Below are 20,420 nucleotides of genomic sequence, written 5' to 3'. Positions count from 1 at the left end.
ACGGATCCGTTTTTAAAACGGTAGTGTGAACAGGGCCATTGTCCGTCCGTTTTTAAAACGGGACCCGCCTCCGATTTGAAAACGGAAGTGGGAACGGGCCCTAACCATTATTAGGTGGTCTGTTTTCATAAATTGTAAAATTGTACATGTTCAGTTTTCTCAAGTAGTACAAAATAGAAACTTCTGAACTGGGTATCTGAAGAACACTTTGTAGATCCATCGTTATTGTCAAACACGCCGAGTCCTGGCTTGATCTTTCCTTGTCCGCTGCTTTCGCTGCCTCAGATTCAGTCGTTCTTCGAATGTGATCTTCAAAATTTTCTTTTAATGCCAATTTCTCACCTTCGTTAGCCTTTTCATAGACACTACATATTACGCATTGATCTTTTTTTGGCACATAAAAAGACAAATTATAATTGGTGGCAAAAATTCTACGATAAGTTACAAAGATATTAGAAGAACGAGATATGCTATGTTGGCCGCCGGACCGTAGCCGTAGTACTACCTAATTAGGGTACTTTGAACGGTATCGGGAAGTGTACGTACAGAAATCCGTTCTATGTATTAGTGCGGATACCTTAGCGTAAGCGAAGGTTTGCAGTAGTATTGGTGAACAAAACCGGCGACACTCGGCCAAACAATTCCACACAGTATGAACTGCTCATAGCACATCTCGTTCTTCTAATATCTTTGATAAGTTAGTTGTTTCACAGGAACTTTATGATTTTCAGCACAAACTTCTTTGTAGAGATCATACATTTTTGAAATCGACCACTTGCTATCGAGATACAGACGTTTAGAAGACTTCCTACAATAATAGCTTTCAACTCGAGGGAAGCTGTCGATATGAGCTTTCACCCTTTCGATGTCTTCATTACTTGTTTTGTTGTGTGGAGTATGTTTTTTTCTAGGATTCACGAAATTTCCATGAATATCTTTATTTTTGAAAGCCATAATTACAGAACGGTTTGATATATTTAGAGTTTTCAAGAAAAAATTACAACAAACTTTAATAGTTTCTCCATTTCTATTAATGGAATAATATTTAGAATTTGATCGGATCTTTCCGTTTTCTTTTCGTAATCTACGATATTTTGGTGGTTCACTTGAAACATTTCGTAAAATAAATTCTTTCTTTCTTTCGTAAGATGGAATGCCCCAGTATAGCTTGCATAACTCAAGACGCTCATTTTCCGAAAAGACATCAGTGATAAAATATAAGAGAAACTTACCGTCAACTGCCAAGAAATCATTTTCATTTTGTTTTCTAGCCATTTTTAATATTTTTGCCGCTCTTGACAACATTTTTGTCAATAAAAATTCAATTTAGTCAGCGAGAAACTTACTTCAAACACAACTGTCAGATTTTGAATACCACAGATAACCACAGATAAACCAAAAATCTTTCAACGAAATTGCATTAAGTCTGACTTAGTGCTGTTTCACACGGTACAATTTATCAAAGTAGCCAAGAAATATGCACTAAGTCCCTTAGTGCTCATTCGCTGAAAAGATTTGTGCATAACTGACTTAGTTCAGATATTATCTCATAAAGTATGATAGGTATAACATATAGCGTCTTCGTAGACTAAAGATTGGCCAACGAATGATATAACTGCATCATTAAGTCAAATCAGCAAAATTTTGACTCAGTGCTTTTTCGCAGAATACCCACGATATAGTCTATTATTAATAATATGGATCATTGTAGTTAGTCTACTAGTCTAAGAGGTCACGGTCTTTTTCATAACGATCAGAGGAATGGGTAGTTTTAGTACATATTCAAAGTATGGCATCTCCGCATATGAAAAACGTTGGTCTGCCTGCTCTAAGTGGTTGCAACTATGAGTTATAGAGCTTACAAGAGGCTTTATTGTTTCGAAAAAAAAACGATCAGAGGAATGGGTAGTTTTAGTACATATTCAAAGTATGGCATCTCCGCATATGAAAAACGTTGGTCTGCCTGCTCTAAGTGGTTGCAACTATGAGTTATAGAGCTTACAAGAGGCTTTATTGTTTCGAAAAAAAAACGATCAGAGGAATGGGTAGTTTTAGTACATATTCAAAGTATGGCATCTCCGCATATGAAAAACGTTGGTCTGCCTGCTCTAAGTGGTTGCAACTATGAGTTATAGAGCTTACAAGAGGCTTTATTGTTTCGAAAAAAAAACGATCAGAGAAATGGGTAGTTTTAGTACATATTCAAAGTATGGCGTCTCCGCATATGAAAAAAGTTGGTCTGCCTGCTCTAAGTGGTTGCAACTATGAGTTATAGAGCTTACAAGAGGCTTCATTGTTTCGAAAAAAAAACGATCAGAGGAATGGGTAGTTTTAGTACATATTCAAAGTATGGCGTCTCCGCATATGAAAAAAGTTGGTCTGCCTGCTCTAAGTGGTTGCAACTATGAGTTATAGAGCTTACAAGAGGCTTCATTGTTTCGAAAAAAAAACGATCAGAGGAATGGGTAGTTTTAGTACATATTCAAAGTATGGCGTCTCCGCATATGAAAAAAGTTGGTCTGCCTGCTCTAAGTGGTTGCAACTATGAGTTATAGAGCTTACAAGATTAGGCTACATTGTTGCGAGAAAAAAAACGATCACAGAAATGGGTAGTTTTAGTACATATTCAAAGTATGGCGTCTCCGCATATGAAAAAAGTTGGTCTGCCTGCTCTAAGTGGTTGCAACTATGAGTTATAGAGCTTACAAGAGGCTTCATTGTTTCGAAAAAAAAACGATCAGAGGAATAGGTAGTTTTAGTACATATTCAAAGTATGGCGTCTCCGCATATGAAAAAAGTTGGTCTGCCTGCTCTAAGTGGTTGCAACTATGAGTTATAGAGCTTACAAGATTAGGCTACATTGTTGCTAAAAAAAAAAGATCACAGAAATGGGTAGTTTTAGTACATATTCAAAGTACGGTGTCTCCGCATATGAAAAAAGTTGGTCTGCCTGCTCTAAGTGGTTGCAACTATGAGTTATAGAGCTTACAAGAGGCTTCATTGTTTCGAAAAAAAAACGATCAGAGGAATGGGTAATTTTAGTACATATTCAAAGTATGGCGTCTCCGCATATGAAACAAGTTGGTCTGCCTGCTTTAAGTGGTTGCAACTTCGAGTTATAAAGCTTACAAGATTAGGCTACATTGTTTCGAAAAAAAAAAACGATCAGAGAAATTGTCAGTTTTAGTATATATTCAAAGTATGGCCTCTCCGCAGATGAAACAAGTTGGTCTGGCGGCTCTCAGTGGTTGCATTTCAGAGTTATGATGCGCGCAAGTCATTGCATTGTTGCGAAAAAAACGATAACAGAAATGGTCAGTTTTAGTACCTATTCGAAGTATGGTGTCTCCACAGGTGAAACGAGTTGGTCTGCCTGCTCTCAGTGGTTGTATTTCAAAGAAAAAAAAATAACAGTAATCAATAAAATAAAAAAATTAAATCGAACAAATCCAATTTTTATTAATTCAACTTCCATAATCTAAACATCTTTGGGTAAAATCACAGATTAATCATTTTGTAGAATATTACTAAGGCTTAAAGAGTTAAATATTTACTTACTTCTAATATTCTTTTAATATTTTTATGAGCTTTTTCATTAGTCACATCAAAACATCATGGATTTTGGCGATAAAAGTAAAAAATAGCTTAAAAAAAGGGGTCTACGGTATCGTATACCGTTTACCTAATTCGAGTTTGAGGGATTTCTTAACGTACTTCGAAAAATGGTGTTCAGAAAACATAAAAAAAAGACAACCTAATATTATAGTAGGAGATTTCAATATAAACATGAATAAAAATGCAGAAATCTATACAAAAAACTTAAAAACTTAATCATTGATTCAATGGGATGAAACAACTGGTAAAAGATCCCACTAGAGTAACTCTAACATCAAGTACATTAATTGATCTGGTGATAACAAATGTATTTGAACTACAGGTAAATCTATTAGATGCACCCAGAATCACAGATCACTCCATAATTCAAATTATAGAGCAAAATCGAAATACGAAAAAACATTTTATAAACACCAAAGCTTATCGGAACTATGCAAAATATGACGAAGAAGAACTAAGATTACAACTCAGAGCACAAAATTGGAATGGAATAATGGAATTAGATTTTGATATTAAGGTAGAAACATTCATAAAAAACTTAAAATATTCAATTTCAATATTCAAGATTTCTTTTTTAACTTGGATAGATTTAACTTAGATTTCGTCATCTTCGGAATCTTCTTCTTCGCTGCTTAGGCACGTAGACGAGGAGTCTGTAATGTGATAAAATAACTGTAAAGTTTGATAGAAAAAATGACGATTTTGATGATATGAAAATTATTATACATATGTATATATAAAAAACAGAAGGAAACGAACTCTTGTATGTATAGCTTAATGAGATTTATGGTTTAGATACGTAATATGCCATTAATAAGAAACAAATACATGCAAACTTTTCGTTTCCTAACGATTTTTACCTATACATCCGCAATCGTATAAAACTTACCACTGACATCACCAGAAATATTGTCATTTTCTGACTCCGTTACAGTAACATCAGATACTTTATCTGGTAGTCGGTTCCCTGCATACCAGATAGGGACATATTTGCCGTATTCTTCTTTCCACCCATGTTCAATTGGCAATAGATAGCTTGGAGAATTTTTGGTTGAATTTATCCAGATATTTGATACGTATTTAGCTCTAAGTATCTGTTGAACTAGTTCGACTAGTTCAGACGGTGGCAAAAAAGCAGCATCAAAATTCATAAGAGTTTTGTTAAATTTTTCATTCTCTTTATTGGGCTTAAATTTTTTGAGGAAAATCTTATGGCGGGCCTCGTTTACAGATTTACTCTTCACACCATATAACTCACATATGAATTGTTCAATTTTGCATTTGATTTCATTTGTCAATGGAGCATTAGAACTTAGCTCTATTAGAGCCTCTTGATAAACTGTGTTTTTACTTAGGATATTGTAAGGTTTTTGTTTGCCCTTTCTATAAAATGCAGGGGTATAATCACACCCTGTCAAAGCATGAAACGCTGGCAAACTCTTTGCCAATGTAGCACCAATACTGAGATAAATTTTGTTAACATTTACAATACGTCGTTTGGCAAGAGTGCCGGATTCAATAAATATTTCATGCTTTTCGAATTTGTCCAAATTTCCCAGTAAAATGACGATTACATCAGTGTCAGAAGTTTTAATCAAAATATTAGATGGTTCTTGAATACTGTATATGTGGTATATTATTTTTGTATCGGTTTCTTCGTGGTGCCCACATATCAAATTAGGGTTATCGTTTTGCACAACCTTTTTGCCGTCGCTTTGATATTCATACGAATAACAATTATTTTCAAAATTGAGATTAACCGTGCTTCCAGAAATGACTAGACTAGCCTCCTCGGAACTCCAATGTTTTATGAAAAAATGCACGAGTTCTTCTTTGAATTGTGTAATTCTTAATTCTTTGACGAAATTTCTTGGTCTGATTTGTTTTGGCGATGTTATTTTATACTGTGTTTTGGGGGTAGCTTTGTGCCCAGTTCTCATTTCACGTTCAAAATCTTTGATTGAGGGTGATAAATAAGAATCAAATATTACATCGATACGGTTTGCTTTGTAGCTCATACATTTTTTCAAAATGTATAGCGACATTTCACCAAATGTTTTCACATGCACTGGTATTAAATGGAGAATATAGAATCCATCTACAATCACAACATCAATTTTTTGTGGCGTATTGGCATTGGCTGTTTTTTCCAATATTTTCATGAGTGCAGCCTTGTTAGTCTTCATCAAGGAACCATCTAAATGACTCATTGAAGGTGACGATGAAGATAATGGATATTCCAAAACTTTTGGCAAATCTAGTTTCTGATTAAGGGAAATTCCTAAAAGACGACCGAAGACGTTTCGTTCTGCTTTTATAACTTGCAGTTTTTGTGCTGCTTTACATGGCTTTTTTGATTTATCTGAACAGAAATTCCTGATTTCATTGCGTTTTATTGGTTTCTCGAAACGGTCGGGATTTTCATTACATTGAGATATAAATTCTTTTCTCTGATTTTCTCCTGTAGCCTCTATATTGAGCAGAAAGTCTGCGGTTTCATTCGTTACTGAATTCCCAGTGACAATATTGTACAGTTCGTCTTTATCGTCTTGATAATCAAATGGATTGCCATAAGATTCTACAGTATCGACAAGTTTCTTCACTGCCTTTTTGTTTTTGGAAATGTTGGCTGTCTGTAGATCAGAGGTAACGTCTTGTACCCTGGTAATATTAGTTTCTTCTAAAACATGAGTTATAATGGTGGATCTCAGTGCATGGCTTTTTGCCCAACGCTGTCGGCCTGACAAGGAATTAGTAAAATGGCTAACACCAGACAATCGCTTAGCAGCATCGGCGTTTATGGTTTGTTCTAGTGTTAAATCAACGGGTTGTCTAGAAAACGCTTTGTCAGTGCGCTTGATACCCAAGCCATGACGTTTTAAATGAAGCTCGAGGCCTGGGTGAGTGTCTTGGACTTTTAATATGTCGTCATGGTGCTTTGTGAGCCATCGCGCATAATTTGGATGATTTAGTATGAAAAATATATTGTTAATTTTTGGAAGTACATATTTGTAAAGCTCAAAATTGTTTTCTCGTATCGATCGGCTCAAAAGAAAGTAATACTCGATCAGATTTATATATTGCATGTAAAATTGTGCCGTTTTGCCGTGTTCTCCGTTTTGAGTTTTTTCTCGAAAAATTCTGTATTTAGAGATGATTTCTGATAAAAAGAAATTGTCAACATCGACCAAGATGTTTCCAGAACTGTCCATTCGTCTATTTTTTATTTCTTGCAGTTCTTCTACCAAATCTGGTGACAATTGTAGATTTTCCTCTTTTAAAAAGAATTTAAAATGGATTAATTGTAAGGCCAGTGAAATAATAGGGTGAAGTCTCTTGCATCGATTGTAATGCGTACCAGACATGAATCCATTAAGAGACCCATTGGCTAGCAAATCAGCTTCGATTAGCATATGCGTCAAACCACAATCATCTATAAATTTTCCTATAGCTTTGAAATAGGCCAGGATGATATGAAATGTGCCAAGAAAAATAAAAAGATTGTCAAAATTTGGCCGTTCTGTGGATTGTATTTGTAATGCCACTTTTGCAATTGCAAGATCATATGTAACACATATATATTCCTGACCACACTCTTCGGCTATACTTTTTGCTTGTTGCATTGTTGTTTTAACAACGGAAGTGTTAGTGGGAGACATGTTTATTGGGTTCAAATAAGCTATTTTCTGTTTACTGGTTTGATCATTCATAGTGAGGTTATTAAATCCTACCCACATAGGAGTATTCTCGATTTCAGCAGCATGACACAAAACCCATAATAAATCTCTATTCTTTGCATTTATTTTGACAGATTCAGTTGTTTTACGTAAGTCACTATCAAGTAAAATCATACTGTCACTCATTCTTGGTTTTTTAATGGGATGATCTATATTAATGTCAATCACGTCGAATGCCCTTCTTCTTTTGCCTTTAGATGGTTTCATTGACAAGCATAGACATATGAATATTAGTAGACCTGCCCTAAGTGATTAAAAGCGTATTATCCCCACTCCCCATACCGGTTCCATTGAGCCGGCTGGGCTCGCGTATGGCTTCCCATGAATCAAAAGAATGTGACGTCATCATTCTTGTTCGAACTAGCGTCGAGCTACGGTCGAGTTCGTTTTACGAAATAACGCGGCAAAATGGTCGGTTGCGCTATGAAAACTTGTAAAAATACAAGTGAAAAAGAGAATAAACCCAATTGTCGTATTACATTCCATAGGTAAGCATTATTTTAATTTGTTTTAAGCTTATCACATCGTATAATATAGATCAGTTTTAGAAACATATACTATCACGCGATGGACGCGAACAACAAAGCCGTGTCCACAAGAATCAGGGATGTGCCTTCGCCTTTTGCGCTTTGATAAAATATGTATATATATATATATATATATTTTTTTTTATTAATTTAAAAAAAAAAACATTACATATTACAGTGATCTTTGGCTGTCCAACTAGGAGATAAACCTGTTTTAGGACAGTCAGAAATAGGCAGATTTATTAAATGCGATTCTTGTTTTGTCTAGTGTATTGACTTTTACTTAATTATTGCTCTTTATAAATAATTTGAAAAGTTTTCTTGGTTGATACAAGCAGTTGCTAACTAAATATTTTAAATAATATAAAATATATAATAGTATAGTAGATATATATAAATATATACAGGTTGTATCGGCACGTACCCGACAAACTTTAACCAGCTATTCCTTAGCACATATGGAGTAAAAAATGTTATGGGCACTTTGCTGTCCGGTAACATTTTTTTTTTAATAAAAAATTTACTATTCATATTTTCACCACATGTCACCAATGTTTTATCCTTTGTCTAAGTTTGAAAACCCGTCTGGCAATATTTTGTTCGAGTTTCGTTGAATAATGTACTATGTACCTACGTTGGCGCGCTTTTACAATCACAACGAAATGGCACAGCACCATTCGTCTCATTTTTAACTTTTATTATTTAGTGTGTACGAAAGAGCGAGGACACTTTTTGACGCACTTGCTAATAACAGCTGTTGAACGCGAGAAACAAGGCAAATGACAGTGACGGAGTGTGGATTTTTTATTTATTTTTTGTTTTTAATGGAAAAAAAATGTTACCGGACAGCAAAGCGCCCATAATATTTTTTACTCCAAATGTGCTGAGCAATAAATAGCTGGTTAAAGTTTGTCGGGTACTTGCCGATACACCCTGTATAATAGTATCATTTGGAACGTCTATTTTTTCATGTGTTATTTCTTGTTGGAACTCCGTCGTATTAATAAAGGATAATAAACCAATCATTTTTAAATTTATTCCACTTTAATGGCGTTATTACTAATAGTTATTAATAATAATAATTTTACACAATTCATAAACAACACTTAATATAGGATAAAACGAAAAATTGGTATGTTTGGAAGTAAAATGTAGATACAGTGAGCATGTTTGGAATGAAAAATGTATGTGTCATTTTGCTGGCCGATGATATTTTTATCTATTAAAATTAAAAATATTATATTTTTCTATCGTACGTCGCCACCGATCATATATTATCTTTGGATCATACTATCACACGTCGCAACGGACCACGTGTTAGGTACGCGCGTTGTTTCGTATGTACGGTACTGCTGGAACGAGAAGGAGTGCATATCACGTAATGCGCTAGGTTATACCGAGTGGCGATGTGTGATAGAAAAACATGTTTTTTGTTTTTAATTGAAGTGTTTACAAAGGAACTGTATGAATAATACGGCCAGAATCGCTTGCGCTAAATATTTCTTTAGGAAATATTTTTTATTTGATAAACGCAGCTTCTTTGACGGCGTTGGAATATATTATCTTCCACTTTAGAACGTGCCGCAAACATCCTTTAAATTATTTTAAATTAGTAAATCGTGAAATAATTCAAATTAATCAAATAAAAAATTTATTTGCACGCTGGGTTTCGAACCCGAAACTTCCCGCTTGCTAGTTGAGAGCGTTACCCCTCGACTACGGAGACCTTCATATCTATGATTTGTAATTTTTCTCACGGACACGGGCGTCATCACAGTCAACAGATTAATACCTTCTTTCTATGTTGGTTCATCTTTAAAATATATTTTTATTCAGCTGTTATTATTTATCTAGCATCGATAATATAACTATTGTACATGTTGTTTTCTCTTAAACTGTGCTTTTATTTTTGTACATTATTTAAACCCCTGTAAGTTGTTTATTGGATGCTGTTCTCACAAATATACTTTAATTATTAACCCTTTTGTCTTTTTCTTTTGATTTCTTCCATTGTCCGTATATATTTATATATACATAATTTATATGTATAACTCGTATATTTTTTAATAATATTATGCATAGTCTTAGAATACTGTTATTATGTCGGTGTATATAATACTGTTTTACTAATTTCTTGCAGACATATTATGATGCTTAAATGTACCTAAAAAAATGTTTATGCAAATATTATACCCAAAAAATAAATAAAAAGCACCTTCATCGACAAAATACTCCCAAATAATACCCCACACCTGGCTATGTGGTGGTGAGAAGTACCTAGCTATGTAAATCTGGTCACTGAACACGCCTAAAGCCATTTCAAGTAGTTGGGGCGATACTGAGAGTATCTACAAAAACAAGGAGCAAATAATAATGTAAATGCTACGTATTATTGTGATGAAATAATGTTTGAAATAATTCGCGTAAATTAATTTTAATTAAAAGTGATAATTACATTATTTTATTATTAATAGGAAAAAAAGCGGTTGTGACAACCCTAGATCATTGTTCGAATGTGGCCGTTGCTTAGAGTAATAATATAGCCGTTGTCAAGTGTGCTTGTCGCTGTTTACTGGGGTAAGTAAATTATGAACATTCGTAAAAGGGTCTTAACTAAATACTCTGAAACTAACTACGACTCTGCAAACAGAAGAAATTTACTTTGCCGAATTTGGACTTCGCAAATTTGTTCATAACGTGGCGAGTAATTTGCGCTCCCATGTAAAAATGTCTATTCATTCAAAGCAGATTTTACTTTTAAGAAGTAAATGGTGATATTATAATGCGAGATGCCTATTTACTGTCAGATTGATTTACTGACGAATCACAGTCATCTTCACTCCCTTCGTTCTTCAACAGTTGATTTTACCCCTCGCCTTTATCTTCTCGTCTATTAATTCCTATGTCTGTGTTGACAAGTCAATAGGTTGATTTCGTATGGAGTACTGTTCTTCATTTTGAAAAATAATTCCTACTGTGTCATGCAATGTATTTTTTCCAGAAGGTGTGTCTACGTAACGGTCAAAATTATCGAAAGCTACTCCAGTTTTTAACTGAGGACATGGAATTATCCCAGACGGAATGAATGTTGTTATAGATTCATCGATGGAGGCATAGGTAATTTCAGTTTCTAATTCTTCTAATAAAGTGTAGCTAGGTATCTGACCATATTTGTTCAAAATGTTCACAACTTTTCTGCTGTTAGTTAGACTTTTAATAGCCATTCCCAGAGCTAATTGTTTAGAAGGCTTAACATGTCCATTTGTCACAGCGTAAATTTGATCCTGGCTTATCGATTCAGCTTTCTTTAAGCAAGTCTCAGACAACTTTTTTTTTGTGCGCGAACCGATGCCAAGGAGCTCCAAGTTGAATTTTTTAAGAGCATCAGGTATATTACACTCGCCTTGGAGTAATTCCTGCACTGAACAAGTGGTTGGTAGGGGAGTTTTAGGCAGGGAAAGAATCTCTTTTCTCAATATATTAGCAGCAGACGTGAGAATATCTCTTTTCACTAATTCCTTCTGTTTCGACATCACGAAATCAATTGGCAAACCCGTTCTGAAAACTAACTTACGTCCATTTATTTCTTCTATAGTTAAAACGCTTCGATCAAATGAGGCTCTAATTTTCTGTTCTAATCTCGAACATGTAATATTATTTTCAGTGCTATTTGACTGCAGAGAAGATTCATAATATTCGTGAAGATTGGACATTAAATGAATATTATTGCCATGAATTATGTCGTTTATGAATTCATACAATTTTTGTAAGGCATTTTTATGGCTCTCGCGTATAACGTGCCACACACCATCTTTTTCATTGGACTGACAGTCGGATATTTTTTCAGTTCTTCTAAAAAAATCTTTCAAACAATTAGTGTGATAAAATAATGGAACACTTGTCTGTGAAATTTTATGTTGTAAATTGACTTCGTTAGATGCTAACGATTTCATCAGTATCTTTTCGCGGGTTTCATTTGATTGCAAACAGTGCATCTTTTCAAATTTTTTATGTGATTGTTTACGCTGGTGATCGCAGAATAAGCATATAGCTTTGCAACTAGACGTACTTGGTGAAGGTGATGACAATGTCTCCGCTTGATTATCTGAAGTCTCGACTGGCAGAAGTGTTAAACTGTTGGTCTCAGGAGTAGATATTATTGTTTTTTTCACTGCGGTAAATTTTTTATAGCACGATAGATGATATATGGCAGTACTGTCACAATCATTTGGTATTTTGATATGAGCATGTTTCAAATTACGGTTAATACGAACTGTTAATATATCACGACACTTTTCTAAACTGTTTTTATTAAAAGGCAGCACTTTTTCGTCCATCTTACATTCACAAAACAGGCATGTAGTATTTATGTTCGACATTATTGTAAAAGTGGGAGTAACGGGTAATAGTATTAAAAAATGCACCAAAACAAGCGAAAGCACACCCTCTCACAACGATTGTACTGCGCACACTGACGCGGGACGCGGGCCGCCGGGCCGGACGCGGGCGGAGGAGGGGGCAATGTGTGTGTCAAGCAGGGTTCCCGATTTGCGGGAATTCCCCAAATTGCGCGGAATTTTTCAGATTTACTTAAAACTGACTATTTCTCTGATCGTTTTTTTTTTGCAACAATGTAGCCTAATTTTGTAAGCTTTATAACTCGAAGTTGCAACCACTTAGAGCAGGCAGACCAACTTTTTTCATATGCGGAGACGCCATACTTTGAATATGTACTAAAACTACCCATTTCTGTGATCGTTTTTTTTTTCGCAACAATGTAGCCTAATCTTGTAAGCTCTATAACTCATAGTTGCAACCACTTAGAGCAGGCAGACCAACTTGTTTCATATGCGGAGACGCCATACTTTGAATATGTACTAAAACTACCCATTCCTGCGATCGTTTTTTTTCGAAACAATGAAGCCTCTTGTAAGCTCTATAACTCATAGTTGCAACCACTTAGAGCAGACAGACCAACTTTTTTCATATGCGGAGACGCCATACTTTGAATATGTACTAAAACTACCCATTCCTCTGATCGTTTTTTTCGAAACAATTAAGCCTCTTGTAAGCTCTATAACTCATAGTTGCAACCACTTAGAGCAGGCAGACCAACTTTTTTCATATGCGGAGACGCCATACTTTGAATATGTACTAAAACTACCCATTCCTCTGATCGTTTTTTTTTCGAAACAATGAAGCCTCTTGTAAGCTCTATAACTCATAGTTGCAACCACTTAGAGCAGGCAGACCAACTTTTTTCATATGCGGAGACGCCATTCTTTGAATATGCACTAAAACTACCCATTCCTCTGATCGTTTTTTTTTCGAAACAATGAAGCCTCTTGTGAGCTCTATAACTCATAGTTGCAACCACTTAGAGCAGGCAGACCAACTTGTTTCATATGCGGAGACGCCATACTTTGAATATGTACTAAAACTACCCATTCCTGTGATCGTTATGAAAAAGACTGTGACCTCTCAGTCTATACGGATTAGAAATTTATAAATGTACAGCGCCCTTGAGATGATTTTTCACTACAACGGCGCTATACAAATCATCAATATATGATTATTTATGGAGTTTCAGTGATATTTACTCATGTGGTAAATCCTTTACTCGGTTAGCTTTCCAATTGAGAGCATTTCAGCCAAGCCTCAGCGTAAGGAGTAAATACCAAATAATAATGTATAATATAATTCATAATGTTTCTTACATCCGTTGATATTGATGCGCCCCACTTACCGAATTTGATCTGTTACTTTTGATAAATTTGAGGTAGTCTTTAGTCAGTTATAAAGTGGTCGGAAATTCTCTTGGAAAATTGGTATTTACAAGAAGCTTTTTTCTTCTTTTATTACAGAATTTAGGCATAACCAAAAAAAACGCAAAATAACTTTTCTGCACTAGATTATTTACTGTTTTTAATTATGCTATTACGTGCGAATTCCAGTGCGAAAAAACAGATATCCAAAAAGACATAAAAAAGTTCAACGCTCTCTTAAATTATAAATTACAACAGGTAAAAATAATTTACGACAAAACTACTAAAAGATAAGATAAAAGCTATCTTTATGAAACTTACATCTCTGTACATCGCATCTCTAATTGCAACCGAATGAAATTACAACAGCGACATATAAATGCACAATAATCCAAGCATTTTCCATCAAAGCTCTCCGTTGCACGAAATAAGCCAAAAATGACACGGATGTGAGGAACGAGCTAAACGACGGAATGAAAGTTATATCCGGCGACAAGCGGAAGTGGAGTAAATTGAGCGTGTGTGTGCCGCCCGCGGAGAACTGCGTGGCTTATACGAAAAGGCATGCCGCTAATAGTTCCGTTGCAGCCTCTCCTTCTTTTCAATAAACATCGCACGTGACAGAAAGAGAGGTTACATTGACTCGTACATGGATGCGAAATATCGAGTAAGTATGTAGGAAGAGCCGGAGTGCAATAACCGAGTCTATTAAGAAATTGAATTTAAGTGCAGCTATTATTAGCTTGGCGCGCCGGCTAAACAATACTTGGAAATTCTTGAGGTCTTAACTCTTGTCGAAGTGAGTATTTACTAAGTCGACTGTTTTGTAGGTGGCAGGCCATGGATGGGTAGCCTATTCGAAGGCCGAAACAGCTACAATGCTTTAAAATAAAAACTAAAAATAATTATTTGTGACTTTATGTCATTTAAGTGTCTTTTCATAATACTTATTTATATACAATATAATAGAACTAAGGTATAGTTATTTGCACCGCACATATGGAAGATTCTGAATTTCAGAATGGAGTCAACACGTTATAGTGCTTACATCTCTTAATGTTCTGCAATATTGAGGGTGCGATAATAGGGATGTTGATAATTAACACAACAAAAATTATGATAAAATTTGTACTAAACAGTTTATCGCTTTCTTTTCTTCTTCCCATCCCCATATCTCGAAACATCTCAACATTCCCCAAATTGGGGATGCCATAGTCCCTAATAATGAATCAAGTTGAATATAGGAAGCAATAAACCCGCCCATAGTAAAAATGTATTACGTACTTATAGAGCAAATAAAAAAACGACGAAATGACAAAAAAAAGAATACTTACAAAACAAAAACATAGCGTTCCTTCTAAGTTTTACAACAAATTTTTGCTACGAAAATTTGCTGGAGCTTTAATGCGTAACAGTATAATTAAATAATTACGAAAGCAAATTCATAAAATTGACAAAAAAAACTAAGGCCGCACATAAACTGAAAGCCTCTACAAATGCGGCAAAGTAGGAATTTCAACTGTTTGTTCACTTATCACAAACACTGTGTTTATAAGATTATCAAATTCTATTACAAAATTCAGAACAATAAAACACTGCCACTTTGTTTCGTGTGATAAGAGGCTGGAAATCGGCGTCTTGAACATTTCTATGGCCTTTTGCAGTCATTACGAGTCACTTTATGTATTCATTCATCTGGAGCAATCATTATTATTCCCACGCAAACTACCAAATTTTACAACGAATGTAAAATGACACATTGTTATTTAATTGTGTGAAATATACTATTCGTGAGTTATCCAAGAAACACATTTATTATTTACGTCAATTTTATTACATCACAATAATTCAGTTCTATAATATAGTTTAAGTCTCCGTAGGTAGTAAGCGTTCAGAAAGAAGAAGATTGCTGAAGAAAGTTTGAAAGGGAGATAATAATATATGTAAATACAAATTTTAAAGGGAATGTGCCAATATTATAAAAATGTATATTATAAATTGATAGGCTAATTTCAAATAGACCGAAAATCTCTCGACAGGCATAAAGAAACACCGTGACTTTTTAATAAATATAACATTTCAAACAACAGAAGTGCTTTTAATAATTTGCAGTATACTTTGTTATTTTTTTCTATTGAGGGAATATCATATAATTACTTTTTCAACTCGGCCGATGTACGGAAATTATTTAAAAAAAAGTATATATATACATATATATTTTTATTTAAAAGCTAAAACACTTCAAGTTCTGAAGGGAAGTATGTTCTTTGGAAGGGAAGAAGTCGGTAGATATTTAGAATACGGGGTCTTAATTCTTAATATGATCGGTTTGCGAAAGTGTCAGTTTTTTTAAATTTTTTAATTTTATTTATTTCTTGCTAGAGCAATTTTGATGAGCGGTAAGGTCGAGAAAAAATACATAGATGGCAGTTAATAGGTATAATTTTACATTGGAGTTTTGATATCAAAATTATAAGTCTTTTGCACAACATCATTATACTTACAAGGGAAGAACTTTTTTCAATCGTCTACCAGAAGAAATCAGAAGCATTAATGATAAAACCCGAATACTGCTCTCTGTCAAGAGACACTTTAAAAATATTCTGAAAAAAAAACTACTGTCACTTAATTAATCTCACAAATATCCTTAGTTTTCCATAACTTCATTTCTTTTTTAAAATTTATTATATTAATATATTATCCTTCACTACTATCAAAAAAAAATACTGCAGCAAACATACATTTATGTACAATGAATTATTTTAAGTACTAACTAACAACAACATTTATGTACACTCCCCTTCCATACACAAGCAAATGCTTTCAATGGAAGAGTAGTAAAAAGACCCAAGATGTAAAATGAATTATGTACCATGTAAACATATTATTAAAAATAAAAACTTATTTATATAAAAAAAAAATATACGAAAAAGTACAAAAATATCATAATTATAAGTTTCACATACAAAACAGTAAACAAATAGAAAAAGGGGGGATACGTAGAACAAACAAGAAGAAACAAAAAGGTTCGGACCAAAGTGTCGGGGGTTCAGTTCTCTTTCGAAAATTAGAAAGTAAAATATTTAATTTAATAATAAAACATCGTCCTGGATCTCATTACTACAAGATTAATTCAATAGTTCCGGTCACCTTTACACAAGGACTCTATCGGATCAAAATTATTTTAATAGCTGTTAAGATTTTATCTAAATTAGCCTGTAAGATAAGAAACACGCAACAAATTCACAAGAAAGAAATTAAATTTCTCGCATAATTCAGCTTCAAAAGGTTATTCATTTAAAAGAACTTATGTTCAGTCCAAACATGTTTTGAGTATAAAGTTGATTTAGGAGAGCGACAGTGATTTGAACGGTTGGCTAAATTATTACATCCGTTTGTAAAATAGAACCACATTAATGTCAGCAGATGGCATCTCACACACGCCCTGGCAAATTAAAACTCACTTGAAGACGAATGCACCAAAGCAAATCATTTCTACACAGAAACATGTAATTATAGTTGTAAAATGAACGAACTGTAGAACGGCGGTTCTTAACCTATTCTTTACCGCCAATCTTTAAATATCTGCGGTTGTCAAGATTTAGCAAGAGCCAAGCACAATGTAATCGCACGTTAAGAGGAAGCTACAAGCCAAAAATGTGTATATTCTTGGTATACCTTATATCGTAGGTCATAGGCATTAAAATCGTTTGACAAATTGAGTCTAGAAACGTTCGATTTCAAGCACAAAACTGGTTTTTATTTATTTTGTAAATAATTTTATAAGACAGCAAAAAAGTTAAGCAAGTGAAACTGTCACAGATCATCTTAGCTATAATACTGTATTTTTAAAACTTTTTTCCTTTACGCGTTCATACATTTATATTAAAAAAAAATTCTTTAATGGTTTACATTTATATTTTTTATTGAGTAATTTTTTTTGTATTCTACTCAAGCGAAACGATAGTGTACTGGACGGGAGTCCGCACATGACTGTAGATTTAGGCGCCGGTTCCAAACCGTGTCTTCAACCGATGAGAATGCTCCTTTACGGCCGATGATGATAGTTGTGTAAATTGATGATGAAATCTGCCTCCCGCACCCAGGCTTGGTGAATGTTGGGCACTGGGTGTGCTGTCGTCTCTGCTCGCTTCTGGCGTTGGCGGTTTTCCAGAGGAGGGCCGGCTTGTCTTGAGGAGGTAACACCAGAAGGTTTGGAGCAGAAGACTTGGCGAGGTGAGGCAGATGGTGGGCAGGAGTCACTTGTAGATAATAAAACGCTTGGTTTCGGTGGTAAAGATGAACTAATTTTTTTTTTTTTTTTTGGCTGCTTATTAGGGTGGGTCGATTTTTTGTTTTTATGTTTTTCTTAGCAGCGGGGTGTGGAATGGATGCTCTATGGGGATACTTTTAAAAGTCATTATGACAGCATTAAGATATTTTGAGTGCAAGTACTGCCCCAAGTCAATTAAAATTTTAAAAAAAACAGCGTGAAACTAGAAAAAGAAGGGTTTAATCTTTGCTCAATAAAAATAGTTAAGATATAAAAAAAATAACTTTTCATTTACTAATAATATTATCTACTAATCAAGAAACAATAGAAGTACCATTGCTACACAAAAAATCCTAAACACTGTTAAAAAATATAGTCAAAAATCATAAAAGTTATTGTATTTTATAGTCCTTCTTCGAATTCGATACTGGCATTATACGACAAGATTCTAGCTTGTTTTGTATCCACCCTTCACGTCTCTCAGGGCCGCAAACAGCAGAGCATGATGCCGTTACCACTTTGATGCATCTTTCCGTGACGTGACAGGGCATCAATCGGAACTTACACAAAATGTTGGATTTGATAATTTCGTGGTCTGCAATGGCATAAATTATTGTCTCGCTAGATATCAGTTTTGTAAGGGGTGCTTCTGATGGTTTTTCCCAGTAGATCAAGTCAATGTAGTCTTCTGCGTTGAAATTAAAAGTAGGTACCTTAAATACTCTTATTGGAGAGAACCCCAATGTAAGTTCTCGGATACTTAGAATCCGTTTGAGAGCCAACTCTCTAATCTGTCTTCGTTCGTCGTTTAAAATAGTAATAAGTATATTTTCGCTTGGCCAAAATACCCGTTGCGTTGAATTACGGGATCTACCACCTTTTTCAAATGCTCTGAAAGGTAACGAGACAATTTTATAGTTTCGTGGAGATGTCTCGCCGGTTGAAGTCTGCTCTTGGTTGTCTCGAAGGTTGTGTTTTTATTTTAAACCACATCGGAGCATACACTCTTAGCACAAATTCAGTCAATATCACCTGATTTCTGTCGGATTCTTGGTTGATGTGTAAAGTCGGAGAATAGTATTGGCTGTTGTTAACCAACGCGAATGACAGATTTTACCCGGGTTTCTTTTCGCTAAGTTTTCATTACATTGTCCTTCGGCGATTGTTCGGCACATTTCCAATAAATATAGCTGGTCTGTGCTAAGGTCGTCACGGGATTTTGTAATTTCATAAGTCAGGTTCATAGGTAAGTTGCATTCTATTGCTTGAAATTCTATCACAGGAAGATGTTCACAGTACTTGAGTAACTTTCCTAGTTGGCCGCTAAAGCTTCTAGGACCTGTTGTCAATACATCAAGGTATTCGAAAGGGTGTCTCAAACTTAACTGTTTAGCATGTAACTGACAAACCAACCACTGAAGTGGATGATGGAGCTTTCCTTCAAGAAGTCGAATAATGCCAGACTTAGTTCCAGTATTGACTGCTGTTCCTTCACATCCGATAGCCACGAAGCACGCTAAATCAATGGATTTTGCCACAAAATATGCAAACAATTTGTGAGCTATTGTTTTAGCATCGCCGAACTTAACGCCCATGTGGCCAATGTATTGTGAGCTAGGTTCTTTCAAAAGACTGATATGTTCTTCAACAACTTTTCTGCGTCCATCCTCCATGATTAATGTTTTATCCTTTGACCGTCAAACGATATGCAAATGCACAAATCAAAATGGGGCTGATTGATGGCAGTCAGTGTGGTCCTAGTTTTGGCACGAGCACGTCGAATCTTATTACGATCGATCAAGTTTGTTAGATTGTCTTTTGTCACTAATCCAATATCTTGCAATGTAGCGCAGACAGCACAGAAATACTGTATCGATCCAATGTTCTGGATACAAAAGATAGTCCACTGTCTGTTGGATTTATAACATAAGAAGAAGAAGTAGATGAAGCAAAGTATTGTTGGTCAGTTGGAAGATCAACGTTAGTAAAACTTGAAACTGTACTGCGAGATATGGACGGTTGATCTAAAGATGCGCGGTGCGCGAGCGAGGCGCGAAAGTGGACTCGGAAATTATTCAAATTTTCGCGGGAAAATAATTATCATCACTTTTTTTTAATATTATTATTTAATGCGCGGCAATTTTTATTCATTATGAAATGTAAAAGTAAAAATTAATATTGACACAAAACTGTTTTATAAAGGGACAATTTTTTACCAGATTTTAAATAATTCAACTGCTTTGGGGCAGTACTTGTTATCAAAATTTTAAATTGATATTTTGTATGCTTAATTGTATGTACCTAGAGCATCTATTCCGCACCCCGCGAAAACTGATAAATAAAAAATAAAAAATTCCATACAATGGCGATCCACCCTACTGCTTATATGCAATAAGCATGACTCGCACCCGACATTGGGCTGTGAGTAGAAAAGTGGTGGGGGATTCTATCCGCGCCAGTAATGTATTTATATGCCCCGGCAAAATGTTGCATATTCATTTTG

The 20,420-nt window shown here is 34.8% G+C and overlaps 1 protein-coding gene across 7 annotated transcripts in view; it reads right to left on the bottom strand.

The window, feature by feature from the left end:
• The window catches only part of Liprin-alpha (PTPRF interacting protein alpha), a 466,267-nt gene that overhangs the window by 386,065 nt on the left and 59,782 nt on the right, over positions 1 to 20,420 (bottom strand). The window lies entirely within an intron of this gene.

This window comes from Hesperophylax consimilis, chromosome 11 (genome assembly GCF_061612785.1).
Source record: "Hesperophylax consimilis isolate HC1 chromosome 11, BYU_Hcon_1.0, whole genome shotgun sequence".
NCBI classification, from domain to species: Eukaryota; Metazoa; Arthropoda; class Insecta; order Trichoptera; family Limnephilidae; genus Hesperophylax; species Hesperophylax consimilis.
Note: the sequence above shows the minus strand (reverse complement) of the source record. Positions and strands in the feature narration are given on the sequence as shown.